This window comes from Echeneis naucrates, chromosome 2 (genome assembly GCF_900963305.1).
Source record: "Echeneis naucrates chromosome 2, fEcheNa1.1, whole genome shotgun sequence".
Taxonomy (NCBI): Eukaryota; Metazoa; Chordata; class Actinopteri; order Carangiformes; family Echeneidae; genus Echeneis; species Echeneis naucrates.
This window is the reverse complement of record NC_042512.1, coordinates 9,858,454-9,876,245: the sequence shown is the minus strand read 5'-3', so window position 1 is coordinate 9,876,245 and position 17,792 is coordinate 9,858,454. Positions and strand designations below refer to the sequence as shown.

At 40.6% G+C, this 17,792-nt stretch overlaps 1 non-coding gene across 1 annotated transcript; it reads left to right on the top strand.

Annotated features, from left to right (window-relative positions):
* Window positions 1-17,166: 17,166 nt before the first annotated feature.
* trnag-gcc (transfer RNA glycine (anticodon GCC)) lies at window positions 17,167-17,237 on the top strand. Its single transcript has one exon. It is a non-coding gene; the product is annotated as a tRNA-Gly (tRNA).
* Window positions 17,238-17,792: the final 555 nt, after the last annotated feature.

The following is a 17,792-nucleotide window of genomic DNA, read 5'->3' as shown; positions in this document are numbered from 1 at the left end:
CAACGATTCTGTATTGTCATGACAGACAAGAGTATAAAGAGAACAACACAAAGAAGGCTGGTTCCGAACCCTAACCCTGGTTTATGTGCAAAATATTTGCAAAATTATAATCACATAAAACCAAGATGATCCACATTGAAGCTTATACTTTTGACATTTTTGAAGCAAATAAAATTATTAAAGTGCATTATAGATTTGTAACTGTGAATTAGCGAGGAAATTGTCCAATGTTTGAAAAAAAAAAATACAAAAATGTAACCAATTCCAGTTCACAATTTGATTGTGTTACTTTCATCCGGGCGGGACGACACACATTCAACAGCATCACTGATTCAGGAGCAGCACAGTGAAAACTACACATTACTGGAGAAAGTGATAAATGACATTCTCCGTGTTTTCCTGTAAATCATTGCTGCTGAAAAACTCCTGACATTTTCCAGCCAAAGTCAAATCTCATGATGGGACAGTGAAGGAATATCCAGTGTGTAAGAACAGTGCGGCACCCTGGACGTTTTATTCGTTCAGATTATGTCCAGAATTATTTCTAATTAGTTCTTGCAATTAATTTGCCCCCCCCCAGCATTATTTTTTCCCATTAATATAGTTTAAAACGCTCTGTGTCCCTGATAAAACACTCACCTTCACCTGAGGTAACTGTAGATCAGCACCCATTTGCGTCAGAAGGTGTCAGTCTCGGCTTTGTAATGAGGCGGACGGCCGCTGGAGTCCTGTTGTAGCAGGAAGCAGCACAGAAGGCCGAAACTCACCCAAGACCGTCTCTGTTTCTGTTCTACAGGTGAGCAAAGTGCAAAAGCGCCTCATACAGTTATATTAAGTTTATTTCTTAAGTTGTGGTGTGTGTTTACAATGTAGTTAACGTCCGTAAATAAGGCAGCTAACTACTGCTAGCCTCAGCTGCTAATACAGCATGTCGTGCCCGCTGTAGCGGGTAATGCTAGTTCCCTTACTTTGTACTTTTATCGTTATCATGTGAATAAATAATAAGTTCAGAGTTCTGTAAACAGGAAGCAGCCACTATAAACAGTTAAATACACTTTGCAGCTAAATACTATGTTCAGTAGCTGATATGTTAAACCAGTGGTTCTCAACCTTTCTGGGGTCCTGGACCCCCTGCATGTTTTAGATAGACCCTGAGGACCCAATTTGATAGAAACAGAGAGAAACTGCATTTTAAATTGCATTTTGGCATTTATTCACTCTTTTAGGCAAATATGAGCTTTCTATAGCAACTTCCAGAACAAAAAAAAAAAAATCATACTTATGCAGCTTCTAGGCATAAGGTTACAAAGTATGCAATTTCCAGAAATATGTAAGAAAACATTTATGCAGCATCACCTGAACTTGAGCTTCCAGATATTGTAATAAGTAGCTTTCATAAATATGAATGTCATAAAACAGATTTTTGATGCACTCTTCAAGAACAAAAACATAACATAACATAAATGTCATAGGATCTTTTTTAATAGACCCCTTTTCATGGACCCCTTGCAATCACACCACAGACCAGGTCGGCGGACCCCCGGTTGAGAATCACTTTGTTAAACGAGTAATAGGAACAGTTTATCAGGGACACAAATGCTGTGTAAACTCGTTAATGCAACAAATGGTTAGTTTAAACGAGTTACACAAATAAATACAGTGCTCAATTGCAGACATAAGAGTGAACAAATTATAGAAGCAGCAGAAAACATGGAATTAGTTATTGTGGTAGACTGCACATGTTCGGTTGTGTGTTATGTATTTGTTTAACTGTAGAACAGTAATCAGTACATTGTTTGTTTAACTGCAGAACTGTCATATTTGCATTATTTGTAAACTGTAGGACAGTAATGATTTCATTATTGGTTATTGTATTATTTGGCACTGTAGTCTTGTTGTAGCAGGAAGAAAGCTCAGTTGTAAAGCACAAGATGGTCAGAATAGCAGCACAGAAAGATGATACTCATCCAAGACTGTCTTTATATTCTGTTTTACAGTGGTTATTGTACAATATAATCACTGGTACCTGGGTGAAAGTTGTCATCATTGTACAAGTGTTACACTTAAACACTCGATCATGTCCATGGAGTGTCTGTGTCCCTTTTCCTTTTCAAATGCTGTCCAATACAGGTGAGTCAGATTCTGAGAGACAAAGATAAACAGACAGCATCCAGTGAGACAACAGAAGACCAGCGGAGGACCTGGACTTGTTATTCTGCTTCCTCCTCAGTCTTAAATATAGCAAAGAAAAGGTATTTGCCTATTTATCTTGATGTAGATTTGAACAAATGGTTAAATGTGAAGTTGAGCTCCATCAGATTTTCAGTGTGATTCTCTAGAAAGGAAGAAAACAATGATCTCTGATCCAAACTGCCTGTTTGAAGATGACCAAGAACTCAGTTTTCTCTATTTATTGGACAGAGTGTAGAAGTTCATCACATGACTGATTCCTATTTTGAGGAAGAAAACTGGTTCAGTGTTGAGGAAGTGACTTTTCCTCACATCAAACACGGGACAAGACTGATGAGAAAGAACAAGCAGCGACACGTTTCCTGATTACACAAATTTCTGTGTGTAAATGGACCTGAAGGGAGTTCAACAGGTGAGAATCTATAAATGTCTGAACAGGATCACTTTTATCTTTAATTTAATGATTTTTTGGCAGCAGATTGGTTGTAACCAAGTTTATTGTTGAAAGTTTCCTCAGACCTGGTCGACCAGCTGAGAAGCCTCTGAACTCTGTTTGACTTAGTTTCCTGGTTAATTTTTCCTCCAATACAAACAGAAAGAAAGAAATAAAGGCAGCAGTTTTATGTGACCAGTTTTGTCCAACAAAAGCAGTTTGATGGTTTTTATCCACACTGTGATTGATTTAATGTGAAATGTTCACACATGGTTTCAGATCAAAGACAAACCGAGTCATTTTTCAGGGAAATAATTTTTATTCTTTATCACCTTCATCCACGAAGACACCGATTTATTCCATTTAATAATCAAGGTCTGTGTCTCCTGAAAACATTGTCTCAGTTCTGCTGATTTTTTTTTTTTTTTTTTTTTTTTACAGTGAAACCACAAAAACAGGGAAGTGCAGTTTTCGAAACTGAAGACAGTAAAGAGGGAAGTGATGTCAGTTTAATGTTGATGTAGCAAAAACAAAAAGAACAAATAGTTAAGTGACTGGAGCCCCTGGACTTTTATTTGTGGTATTCATTTCCTCATTTTCACATGCTATTGTCCTCAGACTCATGATAATAAACCAATGTACATAAATGGTAAAGAAAATTTTGAAATAATAAAGAGAACTATATTTCTGATTACTCCATCTGTCGGTTGAGCTCAGAGTGACATTGTTTTTGTTGATGATTGTGTAACTTTTCCAGCAGGTAGAGGCTCAGCTATGAATCAGTGTGAGGACAGAGAGGAGGGAGCCCCTCCCTCTAAAACCACTCTGTGTGGGGAACATGAGAGTCAGACCAAAGCTCAGAGGTGAGATGAGGATCTCTAACTGTCCATCTGTCAGAGCTCAGCACTCAGATCACTGCTCCATCATCATTCACTCTCACTGTCACTTACTTTTTTTTTTTTGCTGCTATTTTGTTAGTTTGTTTTAGTCGGGAACTCAACCAGCATGTGGAGCAAATTTTTATTATTTGTTTTGGACTTTTCAACTAAATTCCTTTGCAGATTATTTTTTTTTTATTTCTAATTTTTTTTAATCATCATAAAATACTAATTACAAAATAGTGTTTTGTATTTAAAATAGATGTATTAGAAATGTTGCCCATCTCTCAGTTGCATGTTCTGTCCACTGTGGAGGAGGAAGAGTCTGATTGAAGCTCTGTTCCCCCAAAAAACAACGAGACAAAATGAGGGGACACAGTGAAGTGAGGTACTTCCTGTTCTCCCCCTCAACAGTTTGACTCAATGTGATGATGAGCTGGATAATACACATGAAACCTATAATGAAACCAACAAACCTGACCGGGACTTTATTTTTCTGTGTGTGTTGGTGTGTGACAGAGATTCTGGTCTTCTGTCAGTTTCCCTCTTAGACTGACTTCGTCCAGAAGATGGACTGTGTGTTTGGATTTGTGTGTTTTTGGGTGTGTAGCTTTGGAACAAACAGTTTGTCCTGTTTCTTTGTCTTCTGTCAGTCAGAAAGTGTTTCCCTCTCAGACTGACTCTGTCCTGAAGATGATGGACTGTAATGAGGAAGAGGAGGCCAGACCAGAGTCTCCAGGATCAATCTGTCTGTCTCTGAAGTCTGACTGGTCCAAAGATTTACCTCCACACTTCAGTAATGAACCTGGACCCTCAGAGACAAAGTAAGAGACTGCGGAGATGAGAATTAAAAATCTGTTCATTGATTAATATTCATGATCCTGAAGCATTTGGGCAGATACAGGAAGACACTGAGATGGAAATTCTCGGTTTTATCACCAGAAACTACTGATGGGTTTTTTTTTTTTTTTTCCAAAATATGTTGTTAGTCAGATCATGTCAGTTATAAAGAATGTTGTTTATGTTTTCACAGAGACAGGAAGGGGAAAAGACATGTCTCTGAAGAGGAGCAGCCGTCCCACTGTGCTCAGTGTCAGGACGTCCTGAAGGATCCAGTCTCTACCAGCTGTGGACACTGGGTCTGCAGACAGTGCTGCACCTCACACTGGGACCAGTCTGCTTCTTCAGGAGACTCCTCCTGTCCCCAGTGTGGACAAAGATCCAGAACCAGACCAGGTCTAAAGACCAGCCCTGAGCAGAGTGAGACTGAACTTCTGACTTTTTCATCAGATCCTCAGACTCTCTGTCTTCAGTGTGACGTTGTCTCTTCTCTGTCAGCAGATCGTGTTCTACAGGAGGTTTTAGATCAACATAAGATCAGTCTGAGGTCCAGATGTCAACATGTGACTGAAGGAACAGGAACAGGAAGTGGAACCCTCCTCAACAGGATTTACACTGAGCTCTACATCACAGAGGGACAGAGTGAAGAGGTTAATACCCAACATGAGGTGAGGCAGCTGGAGACAACTTCTAAGAAGAAGAGCCTCCATGATGCTCCAATCAAATGTCACCACATCTTTAAAGTCTCACCTGACCAGCAGCGTCCCATCAGACTGGTTCTGACCAACGGCGTCGCTGGAGTTGGAAAAACTTTCTCTGTGCAGAAGTTCAGTCTGGACTGGGCAGAGGGCTTGGAGAACCAGGATGTCAGTCTGCTGGTTCTGCTTTCATTCAGGGAGCTGAACCTGATCAGAGATCAGCAGTACAGTCTTCTCAGGCTGCTTCATGTTTTCCATCCAACATTACAGAAGGTCACAGCAGAGCAGCTGGCTGCCTGTAAAGTTCTGTTCATCCTGGACGGCCTGGATGAAAGCAGACTTTCACTGGACTTCACCATCAGGGAGGTCGTGTCTGATGTCACACAGGAGTCATCGGTCCACCTGCTGCTGACAAACCTCATCCAGGGGAATCTGCTTCCCTCGGCTCTGGTCTGGATCACTTCCAGACCTGCAGCAGCCAGTCAGATCCCTCCTTCATGTGTTGACAGGCTAACAGAAGTCCGAGGCTTCACTGACGCCCAGCAGGAGGAGTACTTCAGGAGGAGGTCCAGGGATGAAGAGCTGTCCAACAGGATCATCTCACACATCAAGAAGTCCAAGAGCCTTCACATCATGTGTCAAGTCCCAGTTTTCTGCTGGATCATCGCTACAGTTCTGGAGCACATGTTGACTACAGACCAGCAAGCAGAGCTGCCCCAGACCATGACTGACCTGTACTCACACTTCCTGCTGGTCCAGACCAGGAGGAAGAGGATCAAGTACCATGAGGGACATGAGACAAGTCCACAGGAGCTGATGGAGGCTGACAGGGAAGTTCTTCTGAAGCTGGGGAGGCTGGCGTTTGAACATCTGGAGAAAGGGAACATCATGTTCTACCAAGAAGACCTGGAGCAGTGTGGTCTTGATGTCGCAGAGGCCTCGGTGTACTCAGGACTCTGTACTGAGATCTTCAAAGCAGAGAGAGTGATCTTCCAGAAAACGGTCTACTGCTTTGTTCATCTGAGTGTTCAGGAGTTTCTGGCTGCAGTCTACATGTTCCACTGTCACACCAACAGGAACAAGGAGGTCCTGAAGGACTTTCTGGGAAAGAAACAGCAAGATTCAGCCCTGGAGGACTTTCTGATGGCAGTCCTGGAGAAATCCTTTGAAAGTAAAAATGGTCACCTGGACCTGTTTGTCCGCTTCCTTCATGGTCTCTCTCTGCAGTCCAACCAGAGACTCTTAGGATGTCTGCTGGGTCAGACAGAAACCAAACCAGAGACCATCCAGAGAGCCATCAACGACCTGAAGAAGATGAGCTGGATGAAAATCTCTCCTGACAGAAGCATCAACATCTTCCACTGTCTGATGGAGATGAACGATCACTTAGTTCATCAGGAGATCCAGGAGTTCCTGAAGTCAGAGACCAGATCAGAGAAGGAACTCTCCCTGATCCACTGCTCAGGTCTGGCCTACATGCTACAGATGTCAGAGGAAGTTCTGGATGAGTTTGACCTGAAGAAGTACAACACATCAAAGGAGGGACAGCGGAGACTGATCCCAGCTGTGAGGAACTGCAGGAAGGCTCGGTGAGTCCACTCTCATTCTCATCCATCCTTCTGAAGGTTAGTGAAGATGTTTTTAAATCAAATCTGATTCAGATGGTGTTTCACTATCAACTGTTTTTTTTTTTTTTTTTTTTTTTTTTTTTTTTTTGCTGCCAGAGATAAATATTCACTTAGTTGTGTTTCTAATGGAAATCCTAAAGACTGATGACATCAGCAGGTATCAGTGACTGTTCACTGTTCAACCCAAGAGAAAATCAAATCAATAGGCAGTCAAATGTTTTCAGGTCAACATGGCCTCATGGTCCCCATGGAGGATAGAAACCTGGATCAGGTCCCTGACAGACTGAGGACCTGATGGAAGATCAACTGACCACATTTTGTCTCTTCATAAAAGGATTGAAACTCTGACAGTGTGAGACAGAAATGGAAGTCTTGGCGTCTTTAGTCCTCAAACCCTCCAGATGAATATGTAGTGTCCTGTGTCAGTGAAATATTGTGTAATATGTGTCATCACAGACTTGTTGGTTGTGGACTCTCAAAGACTGAGTGTGACATTGTGGCCTCAGCTCTAAAGTCCAACCCCTCCCATCTGAGAGACCTGGACCTGAGTCAGAACCACATAGAGGATTCAGGACTGAAGCTGGTGTGTGCTGGAATGGAGAGTCCAAACTGTAGACTGGAGACTCTGAGGTCAGTTCACTGACTGGACCTGCTGTAGTTTGAGTGTTGTGCTGTTGTTTGGATGATGTGTGCAGAGACATGATGATGACCCACAATAACACAAAGATCATTGAAGATATTCCTGATTGATTACTAATGATTTGATCTTCATTTTTTATTCTTTACTCAGGTTGGAGGGCTGCAGTTTGTCAGAGATCAGCTGTTCTTCTCTGGTCTCAGCTCTGAAGTCCAACCCCTCCCATCTCAGAGAACTGGACCTGAGTCTGAACGACCTGAAGGATTCAGGACTGAAGGATCTGTGTGGTTTTCTGAAGAGTCCTCACTGTAGACTGGAGACTCTGAGGTCAGACTCATGTTTTATTTCTGCTCTCAGATTAATATGATGTTACAGTTGTGGTGACTCTGACCTGCAGACAGATTTATATTTATGATGGAAAATCCTCTTCAGGTTTTCAACATTTAAACTGAAATGGTTTGAAAGTAACTTTGGACAACAGATTTCTGTTAATTTGAAAAGTTACATTTTAATTGCAAGCATCAATCTTGTATTTTTGAAAGGGGACATCATATATTAATGAATATTTGTATGTTAACATGTAGATTTAGTCTGTGGTTTTATTTATTTATGTATTGACTGAGCTAAAACACTGACAGCTGGGTTAAATGTCATGTGTTGGTCCAACGTCAGGCCAAGACATTTATACTGATCAGTGTAGGACAGCAGTACTGTCCCAAGATTAACAACATTCAACTTGGCCTAAAATTCACCACTTGTGTTTTGTCTTGGTTCTCCATTAGTCTCCACTTCCAGCACCATTTTGGGATAATGTTCAGCATAATGTGAAATTTTTTTCTTTCTTCTGCAATAGAATAGAATCATCCACGTGTAACATGGCTCTATTGGTTCAGTTTGGGAAATTTCAGCCATAACACCAATTTAGTTTGAATATCAAACAGATTGTCAGATCCAGCAGGATGATGCTGTGCCAGACCATGTAAATGTGCCAATGGTGGGATTTCATGGGGAACTTGTATTTTGATGCAAATGAGTTTTGCATCAAAATACAACATCAAAATATGATTTCCACATTCGACTGTTCATGTTTCTTCAAATATATCATTAATGATGAGTTTGGTTTTTTGTCTAGAACGTCTGAAGCTTGTTTGTAGACTGTTTGACTGGTTTTAGAGTGGACTTACCTGCCAGAGCTCGGATTGTTATACAGGAGTTCATATGTGGCAGAATCAGATATAGAAATAAAGTTTGGCTGACTCTGCTGTTTGGTTATTTCTGATGTGTTAAAATCACAATGTTGACAGTTTGAGTCAGTTCAGGTTCTTTACAGTGTTGTTTAATTTTCTCATTAAATCTTGTCACTGTTTGTATTTGACTGTTGTGAAGCTGCTTCCTGTTGGTTCAGCTGTTTGACTTTCATTTTCTAAACTTCTACTTTCTAAACCTTCAGCTCTGAACAGATGATGAAACATTGAACGCTTTTAAGCAGGAACTTTGTCTCCTAAAGTCACATCTTTTATTCTTTACTCAGGTTGAGAAGCTGCAGATTGTCAAAGATCAGCTTTTCTTCTCTGGTCTCAGCTCTGAAGTCCAACCCCTCCCATCTCAGAGAACTGGACCTGAGTTGGAACGACCTGCAGGATTCAGGACTGAAGGATCTGTGTGGTTTTCTGGAGAGTCCAGATTGTAGACTGCAGACTCTGAGGTCTGTTGAGTAGTTGTTGTAGATTTGTTTAATCCAGAATTTACTGTATATTCACATTTAACTTGAATATATTCACTTTTATTAAAAATCGCTGTTGTTTCATGTTTCCAGTTGTTTCTAATAATAATAATAGTTGTCAGTCTTTTCCAAAACTTGAATTTACTTGTTCAATATATTAATCATCAAAAGTCTTCCAGGAACCAAAGAGTTGGTTTCACATGTTTGATCTCCAGACAGAAACCAGGACCAAGGGAGACCTTAGTCTTGGATCAGGACTGGATCTTTAAAGTCTTGCTCTTGGTCTCTGTCTTTGTATTGGAACAAAGTCTGATGTGGACCAGCAACATTTGAGATGTTAAAGTGGGTGATGAGTTTGAGAAGATGGAGAAGTTCTGGATCAGGACATTTCTGACTGATTATCAGTCATCTGATCTCCATGATTTGTTCTTTTTCAGGCTGATATGCTGTTGGTTGTCAAAGATCAGCTGTTCTTCTCTGGCCTCAGCTCTGAAGTCCAACCCCTCCCATCTCAGAGAACTGGACCTGAGAGGAAACCTCCTGCAGGATCCAGATGTGAAGGAGCTGCGTGATCTTGTGGAGAGTCCAGACTGTAGACTGGAGACTCTGAGGTCAGTCCACTGTGGTAGATCTTTAATCTAATGTCCTAATAAATGTCTTCAGACTTGGAGGGTGTGGAGCTGAGGACCAGAGTCAGTTGTGTTGTTGAGACTCCAGCCCTCATGGGGCTTTCAGACACGTGGCCGTGGCCCCCCTGTGCTCTGAAAGCTGTTATTTCCAAAGGATTGGAGCTCCACCACAGGTTTCCCTGCACTGAGCACAGTTCATGTGCAGCACAGTGATAGTTGTGTTTCTTTGTGGTGTGGTCATACTCAGTCAGTGCGTTACTGCAGTAGATGGAGTTCAGAGCAGCGGTACAGAAGCTGAGTGATGAGCTGCTGTGGACGGAGTCAACATCAAAAAGCTCTTCTACACACTTTGAAAACAAACAGTCCCACACATGTTGAAATGTTCTTCATTTAGAAGATTTACAGCTTCATCTTCACATCAAAGCAGAACTTTCCTTTGCTGCCACATATTTATGAAGCAGCCATCTGCTGTATTCCTACACACAAGTATGTCCTGTATTCCACTGCAGCCGCAGGTCAGCTGAGGGAATCACTTTGTTTTAGAGTGAGGAGCTGCTGAACTTCACCCTCCAGTGGCTGAAATGACAATTACACTAAAGAAACACTTTAATATTTTTATTATATTCATGATTTTTATCTTGACAGCAGATATTTTATCTTTGCTGTATATATCTTTATTTTTACTGTATATATTTCTATCCTTATTCTATGTTGTCTGACATCTGTGTGTAATGTTGCTGTTACACAGCAATTTCCCAGCCTGGGATAAATAAAAGTATCTATCTATCAAACATCCAGACAAAATGTGGTGGAACTTTACTTTTAAGTCTTCTGAACATATCTGACTGATTATCAATGATTTTTATCTGCATCTTTTATTCCTTATTCAGATTTGACAACTCCAGTTTGTCAGAGATCAGTTGTTCTTCTCTGGTCTCAGCTCTGAAGTCCAACCCCTCCCATCTCAGAGAACTGGAGCTGAACGACCTGAAGGATTCAGGACTGAAGGATCTGTGTGATTTTCTGAAGAGTCCTCACTGTAGACTGGAGACTCTGAGGTCAGACTCATGTTTTATTTCTGCTCTCAGATTAATATGATGTTACAGTTGTGGTGACTCTGACCTGCAGACAGGTTTATATTTATGAGGGAAAATCCTCTTCAGGTTTTTAACACTTAAACTGTTAAATGGTTGAAAATAACTTTTGAGAACTGAATTTCACTCATTTGAATATGACATTTGAATTTCTCAGTTTATATTCACAATGTTGACAGTTTGAGTCAGTTCAGGTTCTTTCAGGTGTTGTTTCATTTTCTCATGAAATCTTCTCACTGTTTGTATTTGACTGTTGTGAAGCTGCTTCCTGTTGGTTCAGCTGTTTGACTTTCATTTTCTAAACTTCTACTTTCTAAACCTTCAGATCTGAACAGATGATGAAACACTGAACACTTTCAAGCAGGAACTTTGTCTCCTAAAGTCACATCTTTTATTCTTTACTCAGGTTGGTGAACTGCAGGTTGTCAAAGATCAGCTGTTCTTCTCTGGTCTCAGCTCTGAAGTCCAACCCCTCCCATCTCAGAAAACTGGACCTGAGAGGGAACGACCTGAAGGATTCAGGACTGAAGGATCTGTGTGGTTTTCTAGAGAGTCCTCACTGTAGACTGGAGACTTTGAGGTCAAACTCATGTTTTATTTCTGCTCTCAGATTAATATGATGTTACAGTTGTGGTGACTCTGACCTGCAGACAGGTTTATATTTATGAGGGAAAATTCTTTCCGGTTTTAAACATTTAAACTGGTAAATATTTCAAAATTACTTTTGAAAAACGATTTTTATTTATAATTTGGAAATTGAATTTGAATTGGAGATCATTTATTAATCAATCTTGTATTTTTAAAGGGGACATAATATATTCATGAATATTTGTATGTTAATGTTCAGAGCTTAGTCTGCGGTTCATTTCATTAATTTATTTGCATGTCATTTAATAAAAATGTCCAACCCACATAGATTTGAGACATGTATGTAATCATACAGTGGCTGTTGTAACAGCATAACCTCTTATATCTGCATATAAACATACACAGATACATTATCATCCTTTTCTCGAGTAACAATGTCACATCATATTTTAAAAACAACAAATAAGCAATCAAAAGATTTAGCTGTGTTTCTGAAGCCTTGGAAATAAATTCAGCTACTATATGAGTCCCTTTGCTGAAAAGGAACTCATGTTTCTCAGATTCATCAAAATCAAAGAAATCAACATAAATATAAAACATTTAGGCATGGCAAGTTTATTTATAGAGCACAATTCGCACCCGTGGTAATTCAAAGTGCTTTACAGATACAGACAAACAGGAACAAGAAGGCAGATAGAATCGTTCCATAAATCATTAAAAAAAGCATTAATTTAATGAATTAAAAGCTAAAAAAAAAAAAACACAGATAAAATACTTTTGTCATATGGACACCTACAACTGTTTTCAGCCTGGATTTAAAGGTTGTCAAAGTTGAGGGCAGTCTCACATCTTCTGACAGACTGTTCAGGACTTCAGCAGCATAAAAGTGGAGTGCAGCCTCACCATGTTTAGTCCTGACTCTGGGCACCACCAGGAGACCACTCCCCGAGGTTCTCAGAGCCCGAGAGGGTTCATATGGCTCCAACATGTCAGAGATTTACTTTGGTGCTAGACCATGAAGAGACTTGTTAATAAGCAGAGCTGAGCTGATGTGTTAAAATCACAATGTTGACAGTTTGAGTCAGTTCAGGTTCTTTACAGTGTTGTTTCATTTTCTCATTAAATCTTCCCACTGTTTGTATTTGACTGTTGTGAAGCTGCTTCCTGATGGTTCAGCTGTTTGACTTTCATTTTCTAAACTTCTACTTTCTAAACCTTCAGCTCTGAACACTTTAAAGCAGGAACTTTGTCTCCTAAAGTCACATCTTTTATTCTTTACTCAGGTTGGAGAACTGCAGTTTGTCAGAGATCAGCTGTTCTTCTCTGGTCTCAGCTCTGAAGTCCAACCCCTCCCATCTCAGAAAACTGGACCTGAGTCTGAACTACCTGAAGGATTCAGGACTGAAGGATCTGTGTGGTTTTCTGAAGAGTCCTCACTGTAGACTGGAGACTCTGAGGTCAGACTGATGTTTTATTTCTGCTCTCAGATTAATATGATGTTGTGGTGACTCTGACCTGCAGACAGGTTTATATTTTTGAGGGAAAATCCTCTTCAGGTTTTTAACATTTAAAATGTTAAATGGTTTGAAAGTAACTTTGGAAAACAGATTTTTAGGGGGACATCATATATTCATGAATATTTGTATGTTAATATGCAGATTTCACTCTGTGGTTCATTTCATTTATTTATTTGTGTGTCGAATTGAAAGCTACTGCACTTTGTTTGTCTAAGAAGATGTTTGGCCTCTTATCTCAGGGGCTTCATCAGTTCATCAGTCCTCACTAGTCTGACAGACAGTGGAGTTGGACCCAGGTATTTAACCTCTGTAGGAGTGTTCACAAAGCTCCTTGTGACAACAGCCCATTAGAGGAGTTCCACTGACCTTTGTTAGTCCACTACTGTAGATACATTTGTGTGTCATTTCTGTTGTGGAAATTCTCTGTTGCTGATGAAGAATGAAATAGAAAGTTATTTTCTTTGCAAAGAAAGGTCAATCATGAAACGAGCAGTAAAAATTAAGAAAGACCCCAAGCATGGGGAGAGCTAAACATTTATTGGTTTATAAGACATGTATTTAATCATACAGTGGCTGTTGTAATAACAAACTCTCATATCTGCATATAAACATACACAGATACATTACTATCCTTTTCTCAGATAATAATGTTGCATTATTATATATTATGGAAAACAAAAGAATTAGCTGTGTGCTCAGCCTTGTAAATAAAATCAGCTACCACATGAGTCTCTTTGCTAAAAAGGAACTCGTATTTCTCAGAATCATCCAAATCAAAGAAATCAACCTAAATTTAAACTACATTGCCAACAAAAACACCTGAGGTGCTTGTATACAAAACAACAAAACAAAAAATGGATCTGACTTTCTACTTCATCCAGTTTGCATAGTGAACAAATCCGGTCTTCCTCAGGTGTGGCATTAAAGCTCCCTGTTTCTGGGACTAATGGAAGTGTTCCTGAACACAACTGTCCATAATGATCTTTGTCTTTTAGTTCAATTATGTTTAACGTAAGGACACACACACACACACACACACACACACACACACACACATATATATATATATATTATAGAACAGAGTGAAAGTATGAACTCCCAGATGAGCACAGTGTTCAGACTTGTTCAGGGCTCTACCTGCAGACTGAGCTAAAACACTGACAGCTGGGTTAAATGTCATGTGTTGGTCCAACGTCAGGCCAAGACATGTCATCTTCAAATATATCATTCATGATAAGTTCGGTTTTCTGTGTCGAACTTCTGCAGCTTGTTTGTGGACTGTTTGACTGGTTTTAGAGTGGACTTACCTGCCAGAGCTCAGATTGTTATACAGGAGATCATATGTGGCAGAATCAGAGATAGAAATAAAGTTTGGCTGACTCTGCTGTTTGGTTATTTCTGATGTGTTCAAATCACAATGTTGACAGTTTGAGTCACTTCAGGTTCTTTACAGTGTTGTTTCATTTTCTCATTTAACCTTTTCACTCTTTGTATTTGACCGTTGTGAAGCTGCTTCCTGTTGGTTCAGCTGTTTGACTTTCATTTTCTCAACTTCTACTTTCTAAACCTTCAGCTCTGAACAGATGATGAAACATTGAACACTCTCAAGCAGGAACTTTGTCTCCTAAAGTCACATCTTTTATTCTTTACTCAGGTTGATGAACTGCAGTTTGTCAGAGATCAGCTGTTCTTCTCTGGTCTCAGCTCTGAAGTCCAACCCCTCCCATCTCAGAGAACTGGACCTGAGTTGGAACAACCTGAAGGATTCAGGACTGAAGGATCTGTGTGGTTTTCTGAAGAGTCCTCACTGCAGACTGGAGACTCTGAGGTCAGACTCATGTTTTATTTCTGCTCTCAGATTAATATGATGTTACAGTTGTGGTGACTCTGACCTGCAGACAGGTTTATATTTATGAGGGAAAATCCTCTTCAGGTTTTTAACACTTAAACTGTTAAATGGTTGAAAATAACTTTTGAAAACTGAATTTCACTCATTTGAATATGACATTTGAATTTCTCAGTTTATATTCACAATGTTGACAGTTTGAGTCAGTTCAGGTTCTTTACAGTGTTGTTTCATTTTCTCATTAAATCATAAATCACTGTTTGTATTTGACTGTTGTGAAGCTGCTTCCTGTTGGTTCAGCTGTTTGACTTTCATTTTCTAAACTTCTACTTTCTAAAGCTTCAGCTCTGAACAGATGATGAAACATTGAACACTTTCAAGCAGGAACTTTGTCTCCTAAAGTCACATCTTTTATTCTTTACTCAGTTTGGAGAACTGCAGTTTGTCAGAGATCAGTTGTTCTTCTCTGGTCTCAGCTCTGAAGTCCAACCCCTCCCATCTCAGAGAACTGGACCTGAGTCAGAACGACCTGAAGGATTCAGACCTGAAGGATCTGTCTGATCTTGTGAGGAGTCCAGACTTCAGACTGGAGACTCTGAGGTCAGTAGAGTTGGACTCAGTTCATGATCCTTTCAGTAATATTGTTTAGATCCCGTATCAGAGCAAAGACTCAGTGTTTCCTGTGAACCTTCAAACTCCTCAGTGAAGCTGTGAGAGGAGAACAGAAACAGATTTCAGAATTAGACAGAAAGACAGAGCGAAAACAGTCAGCCAATCAGATCAGTGGGAGCACTGATGTGACCCTAACCATGTGACCAGCTGAAGAACTCAGCTCTTTATCTCCACTGTGGACTCAGAGAAATGTGCTGAGTCAGCAGACTTGAGGTCTGTGAGTTTCCAGCTCAGTGTGTTCACTCCAACACGTTAACATGAGCTGAGAGGAAGCAGCTGCTGCACATCTGGACTGAACAGGACTGAAGTCCCTGCAGGTCTTTATGCTGGATCTGCATCACTGACTGACAGCTGATGGACAGAGTCAGGAAACACTGATGGATCTGCTCTCTTCTACTCTCCACAGGTGGAAGTGGTGGCAGTGAAGAGGAAGGTGTGTGCTGATGGAGGATCAGCTGCTTCCTGATGATCCAGATGTTGGAGGAAGTGGAGAGGAGAGCTTCATCCAGCAGAGACTGACAGAGGAATCAGAACTGGTCTGAGAACAGAGTCCAGTCCACCATGATCCCAGAGACTCCTCAAGTCCTCCTCTCCTCTCAGCCAGCTCCTCCAAACTCCACCTGGGGTTTAGGTTCAGCTTCTTCTGAACCCTTTGGGCTACTTTGGGGACATTTCTACAAGCATTACTCTATAAAAGATGTCATTTTGTTGTGAAACGTGTGACTGTGAGTCAGCACGGATTAAGCTTTTAACTTGGCCCTTTCTTCCCTTCATAAAATGTGAATGGTCTTTTTTTGTTGTTTTTTGTTTTGGATTTTCTCAAATAATTCTTATTTTTAACATGTTGCAAAAAATGTCTTATTTCAATAAATAACAGGATGCTGACACTGCAGCAGTTTATCTTTTGAAAGGACAATTTTTACTTAATGTACTAAATAACCTTTGTGCGACAAACAAAGTCCTGCTTTAATCTGAGTGTCTCTGTCTTGATTGTGATCTGGCCAAGGTGGGGGATATTGTCTTATTTATTTTTATATTTTAAGGTGTGAAGCACTTTGTGCAGCGTTGTTCATTGTTTGAAAAGTGCTGCATAAATAAAGTTTAAAAGATTGATATCATACAGTCCAATAATTTTCTAGAGGAGTCGTGCAGCAGACTCTCAGCTCAGTGTGTGAATGTGCTGCTGCTGAACTGGGACTCATGAGTTCCACTCTGAACCAATGAGTCATGAATCATGAGTCTGACTGTGAACCAGTCTACAGTATGTGCTGTGGGTGAGTGACAGCTCATAGCGGGGAGGGAAAGGGAGTGAAACAGCAAACCAGAGCTGCTGCTTTTCCTCCTTCTTTCTATATGAACATGAGCACCATGACGCACACTGCTGTGTTCTCATATCAAGCTCATGTTCACCTTCTTTCTTTCACAGGGAGAACATGAAAGAAGCTGAAGCTGAACTCAGCCTTCCAACTTTAGTGCTCCGTGTCACAGACTGATCCATTTTCTGACGTTATAGTCCACACCAGGCTGCAGCCTCTCTGTGTGACACTTTGTTCATCATTATTTTCACACTTTAGTTCCTGCTTCTTTTCATTTAGGCTCCATGTAGGCTGTTCATGATGACTTTGTTTGTGTGTGGCTGTTTTCTTCTGAATGTGGGATCTCTGTCTGAATGAAAGTTTCACAATCACTGCCTCAGACTGCATTCAGAAGGAATTGTTGAAGTTTCAACCTCATCTGTGAAAGGCTGCTGATACCTGGAGATTCATGACATCATGGTAAAAGATGTTAAGTAAGCATTGGTGGTTCAGTGGTAGAATTCTCGCCTGCCACGCGGGAGGCCCGGGTTCGATTCCCGGCCAATGCACAGTAACTTTTTACCAACATCCAGATGTTAGAAACACAGTGCTGCTTGGAAAATACCCCGATAGACTCCAACACACTGTGACTTTGTGAAACAACCAGTGGAGCCCCCTGGTGGTCAGTAGAAGTGCAGCCCCTCTGAGCTGGTGGCAGACCAAGGCTTCAGTCTGCACACATCTTCCACATGTGATGGCACACACACTGTGTATTGTAGCAACATCCGTCCCCTCAGAGAGAATCTGCTCTTTAACCCTCCTGTCGTTTTCACCCCCCGCCCCTTACTTTAGTGTTCCTGCTCTGTTTGATACGGTGGCCGGTAAGTGCAAAACTAAATTACAAAGTGCCAAACACTTTTACAAAGCGTGAAAATAATCTACATGTTGAGAAACATTTGTATATTTTATTCAACAAAATTACACAAGAAAAACACGTTTACAACGGACAAAACAAACTTACGACAGAATCTTCCGGAAGGGGAATGTACCAAATGCCGGAAGTGATCCAGAAGAAGATTGACTGTGAGCTCAAAAAGTTTGTATCGGTTTGTGTGGCGGGAAAA